Source organism: Salvelinus alpinus, chromosome 9, assembly GCF_045679555.1.
Source record: "Salvelinus alpinus chromosome 9, SLU_Salpinus.1, whole genome shotgun sequence".
In the NCBI taxonomy this organism is placed as follows: domain Eukaryota; kingdom Metazoa; phylum Chordata; class Actinopteri; order Salmoniformes; family Salmonidae; genus Salvelinus; species Salvelinus alpinus.
The window spans coordinates 39,633,793-39,639,792 of NC_092094.1; positions in this window are offsets into that span (position 1 = coordinate 39,633,793).

The following is a 6,000-nucleotide window of genomic DNA, read 5'->3' on the forward strand; positions in this document are numbered from 1 at the left end:
TATATCATACACTATCAATCAATCAATCAATCAATTTTATTTTATATAGCCCTTCGTACATCAGCTAATATCTCGAAGTGCTGTACAGACACCCAGCCTAAAACCCCAAACAGCTAGTAATGCAGGTGAAGCACGGTGGCTAGGAAAAACTCCCTAGAAAGGCCAAAACCTAGGAAGAAACCTAGAGAGGAACCAGGCTATGAGGGGTGGCCAGTCCTCTTCTGGCTGTGCCGGGTGGAGATTATAACAGAACTATGCCAAGATGTTCAAAAACGTTCATAAGTGACAAGCATGGTCAAATAATAATCATGAATAATTTTCAGTTGGCTTTTCATAGCCGATCATCAAGAGTTGAAAAACAACAGGTCTGGGACAGGTGGCGGTTCCATAACCGCAGGCAGAACAGCTGAAACTGGAATAGCAGCAAGGCCAGGCGGACTGGGGACAGCAAGGAGTCACCACGGGCGGCAGTCCCGACGCATGGTCCTAGGGCCCAGGTCCTCAGAGAGAAAGAAAGAGAGAAGGAGAAAATTAGAGAGAGCCAAGATTTTCAAAATGTTCATAAATGACAAGCATGGTCAAATAATAATCAGGAATAAATCTCAGTTGGCTTTTCATAGCCGATCATTAAGAGTTGAAAACAGCAGGTCTGGGACAGGTAGGGGTTCCATAACCGCAGGCAGAACAGTTGAAACTGGAATAGCAGCAAGGCCAGGCGGACTGGGGACAGCAAGGAGTCACCACGGCCGGTAGTCCCGACGTATGGTCCTAGGGCTCAGGTCCTCCGAGAGAAAGAAAGAGAGAAGGAGAAAATTAGAGAGAGCCAAGATTTTCAAAATGTTCATAAATGACAAGCATGGTCAAATAATAATCAGGAATAAATCTCAGTTGGCTTTTCATAGCCGATCATTAAGAGTTGAAAACAGCAGGTCTGGGACAGGTAGGGGTTCCGTAACCGCAGGCAGAACAGTTGAAACTGGAATAGCAGCAAGGCCAGGCGGACTGGGGACAGCAAGGTGTCATCATGCCCGGTAGTCCTGACGTATGGTCCTAGGGCTCAGGTTCTCAGAGAGAAAGAGAGAACGAGAGAATTAGAGAGAGCATACTTAAATTCACACAGGACACTGGATAAGACAGGAGAAGTACTCCAGGTAACCAACTGACCCTAGCCCCCCGACACATAAACTACTGCAGCATAAATACTGGAGGCTGAGACAGGAGCGGTCAGGAGACACTGTGGCCCCATCCGAAGAAACCCCCGGACAGGGCCAAACAGGAAGGATATAACCCCACCCACTTTGCCAAAGCACAGCCCCCGCACCACTAGAGGGAAATCCTCAACCACCAACTTACAATCCTGAGACAAGGCCGAGTATAGCCCACAAAGGTCTCCACCACAGCACAAACCAAGGGGGGGCGCCAACCCAGACAGGAAGATCACGTCAGTAACTCAACCCACTCAAGTGACGCACCCCTCCTAGGGACGGCATGAAAGAGCACCAGCAAGCCAGTGACTCAGCCCCTGTAACAGGGTTAGAGGCAGAGAATCCCAGTGGAGAGAGGGGAACCGGCCTGGCAGAGACAGCAAGGGCGGTTCGTTGCTCCAGAGCCTTTCCGTTCACCTTCACACTCCTGGGCCAGACTACACTCAATCATATGACCTACTGAAGAGATAAGTCTTCAGTAAAGACTTAAAGGTTGAGACCGAATCTGCGTCTCTCACATGGGTAGGCAGACTGTTCCATAAAAATGGAGATCTATAGGAGAAAGCCCTGCCTCCCGTGTTTGCTTAGAAATTCTAGGGACAATTAGGAGGCCTGCGTCTTGTGACCGTAGCGTACGTATTGGTATGTACGGCAGGACCAACTCGGAAAGATAGGTAGGAGCAAGCCCATGTAACGCTTTATAGGTTAACAGTAAAACCTTGAAATCAGCTACAGTTCCTCACTACAGTTGAGGAACAATGGGAAAGTAATTCTGCTTTGAAAGTTGATAAACTTGTAACCTCACTTTTGATAAAATTGCCCTTGAATGTTTTGGTACCTACTGGAGAGCTCTTCTTTGTCTACACCCATTCAGCGTGTTGTCAGATTGTCGTCAGATTGTTGAGTGTTGTCAGATTGTCCGTTCGTAATCTCAGAGCGTAGCTAGCCAGAGCGAATTTACCAGCTACGTCTATCGATAGTTGTTGCAGTGACATCGTAAACATTCTATTGAAATAGTTACTTGCATAGTAACTATTTCAATAGAAATAGTTACTTGCATAGTGGAGTCTTTGGTTTAGACATGTATCTAGCTAAACAATTAACCATAATCCCAACTCATAACGTTACTATCCTGCATGAATCTGCAGGTAGCTAACCAACCAAGTTCAATGTTAGCTAGCTAACATTAGGCTACAACTAGCAATGCAAATGGCTCTGAGATATTAATAATATTACTACACAGATCATACACGTAACATTAGCTAATAGCCAGGCAGCTAACGTTAGCTAGCTATCTAACATTACACTTTAACTTGAAATGAAAATGACTTTCTGACAAAATTAGAAACGTGTAATATCTGAAAATATATCTAGCAAGACTCTCTTACCCATATAGATGGATGGATGCTTCTCTCTCTCTGTCATGGATGTCATTGTTGCCCTTCTGTATGTTATCTTTTCAACTCCGTCTGCATATTTGCAATCAAACGCCAGAATTTTCTCAATTTCCTTAGCTAAATCCACTGATTTCAAAACTCGGTCCTCCAGAAAGTGGAGGGCAACACTTTTGCAGTTCTACTACGTGATATCTTTTTTTTTTAAAGCCGCATTAGAAAGGATTACCTACACACACTGACCAGCCCATATTATAGACAGAAGCATGGCAGACCAATCCTAACTCATCTCTCGGCATGTCCAGCCCATTCATTATCTCAGCCAATCATGGCTAGCAGGAAGGTTGCTGGCTTTTAATATGGCTATGGCTAAACCAACTAGGCTCGTAATTTAACAATTTTATTTGTATTTAAAGTTCACGAATGTTCCAGAGGGCATTTCTACAAAAAAACGTTTAAGTTTACGTTCAAATGTCGCTCCTGTGAAGTAGTGACGTGTGGCATATGCCTAGTTTCCTGAAACGAGTCACATACTTTATGTATATTTTGGAATATTTTTTTCTAAATATTTGTATTCTTCTTTTCACTCTGTCATTTAGGTCATTATTCTGGAGTCACTACAATGTTATTGATCCATCCTCAGTTTTCTCCCATCACAGCTAATTTAAGTCAAAACTGTAACTAGGCCACTCATGAACATTCAATGCCGTCTTGGTAAGAAACAGTGTATATTTGGCCTTGTGTTCTATGTTATTGTCCTGCGGAAAGGTGAATTTGTCTCCCAGTGTCTGTTGGAAAGCAGACTGAACCAGGTTTTCCTCTAGGATTTTGCCTGTGCTTAGCTCTATTCTGTTTCTTTTTATCCTAAAAAACTTCCTAGTCCTTGCCGATGACAAGCATCCTCATAACATGATGCAGCCACCACCATGGTTGAAAATATGATGAATGGTACGCAGCGATGTGTTGCATTGGATTTGCCCCAAAAACTCTTTGTATTCAGGACATTAAGTTAATTTATTATCCTTTTTTGTTGTTGCAGGTTTACTTTAGTGCCTTATTGCAAACAGGATGCATGTTTTGGAATAATTTTATTCTTTACAAGCTTCCTTCGTTTCACTCTGTCATTTAGGTAAGTATTGTGGACTAACAGCCATTAAATTCTGTAACTGTTTTAAAATCACCATTGACCTCATGGTGAAATCCCTGAGTGGTTTCCTTCCTCTCAGGCAACTGAGCTCGGAAGAATGCCTGTATTTTTGTAGTGACTGGGTCTATTGATACACCATCCAAAGGGTAATTAATAACGTCACCATGCTCAAAGGGACATTCAAGTGTCCGATTATTTTTTTACCCATCTACGAATAGCTGCCCTTCTTTGCGAGGCATTGAAAATCCTCCCTGGTCTTTGTGGTTGAATCTGTGTTTGAAATTCACTGCTCTATTGAGGGACCTTACAGATAATTTTATGTGTGGGGTACAGGGATGAGGTAGTCATTCAAAAATCATGTTAAACACTATTATTGCACAAAGAGTGAGTGAAACTTATTATGTGAGTTGTTAAGAACATTTTTACTCCTGAATTTACTTAGGCTTGCCTTAACAAAGATGCTGAATAGTTATTGACTCAAGATATTTCAGCTTTTCATGTTTAATTATTTGTATTAGTTTCTAAAAACATAATTCCACTTTGACATTGCGGGGTATTGTGTGTAGAACAGTGACACAAAATCGACATTTTATCAATTTTAAGTTCAGTCTGTAACATGTGGGAAAAAGTCAAGGTGTGTGAATGCTTTCTGAAGACACTGTAGGTACACAATAATTACAAGTAAGTAACCCTCAGGATTCACTTAGTTTGAACTATCTAAATCATGTGTAACACCTAGTAATTACATTGTATTTAGGCAGATATTACATGTACTCTGTGGTGTACTAGTAACTAGTGTGTTTATCCTCCCACTTGAATGGCGCTTCCAGAAGCTTTAAAATGAGGGCCATGCTGTTAATATGGGTAATGTACTATATAAGTACACATTAATTACAAATAGGTACCCATGAAAATACACCTCTTTTTAACTAACTAAATCCTGTTTAAAACCTAGTAATTACATTGTCATAAGACTGATACAGCATTACATGTACTCTGTGGTGTAGTAGTGGGTTTTTTCTCCCACTATGATGGCAAGGATGTTCAGATTGTGATATTGGGTAATGTACACATTAATTATAAGTTCATTAAAAAAATTATAGTCTGTGATGAAACCCGTATGCCGTTTAGTGAGGTTGACAAAATCAGATCTGTCTCTGGAAACTCAACCAAGTTAACCCATATGGTACACTTTTTTGGGGCAAGTGCTAGCAACACTGAGTGGCGATTTTGAAGAGTGCATTCATGGATAGGTAATTAAAGCCCATTGATCCTCCAACCTTTGTAATCTTGGACAGCCAATACATCTGTCCATTAGAGATGACAACTTTGTGACAGTTGTTTTTTAATTTTTTAATTTGTAATTATTTATTACATAAAACACAAGGAAGGGGTAACATTAAAGTATTAGAACATGAAGGACAAACAATACAGCATCAAGACACTATCAAACATGTATCAGTCTTTCCGCAACAGAGCCATCCTTGTGTGAGGGTGCATGATAGTGATTCCTTTTTCATGATCACAATCTTGTGGAGGCCGAACCCTCCAAGATCCCCCCCACAGTTCCCCAATAGCTGTCCCGCAACCATTCGAGACCCCTCCCACAGCCCCCCCCCCCCAGAAGAAAAAAAATAAAAAATACAATTAATTCCATTCCTCACCCCCAAGAACCCCCCAATGCACCAACAATAAAGAGAATGAACTGAAGAGAAAAAAGGAAAAGACAGAAGAAAACAGCAAACAACAATGCAAAAATAACAAACAAAAACATTACAATTTAAACAAAGGACATCAAGGAGAACTGAAATCATAACAGCAATGCCTACTTTATATGTTAGTGTGCATGTCTGGCACTATTACATGTATGTGTGTGTTCTTGTATGTGTTTATTTGAATGAGAGTGTGTGTATATGCATGTGTACAAACACCTGCACAGCATCAGCCTCAGGCAAACCGGCATTAGTTGTAAAAACACTGCCACTTAGTGTCATTCAAATGTACTTTTATTATGTTTTATTTTGACTTTTTTTTCCTTTATATTTTGTAACAGTTGTTACTGAATCAGATGCAGCTGAGAAGGAACAAAACACAAAATTGGTGAATTTAGTGGAAACTGGCCCATTGGTAACAAGCATCCGTTGTTACACCTCTGTAACTACAGACTGCAATTCAAGTCAAATCAAATGTTAATTGTTCCATGCGCCGAATACAACAGGTATAGATAGACCTTACCGTGAAATGCTAACTTACA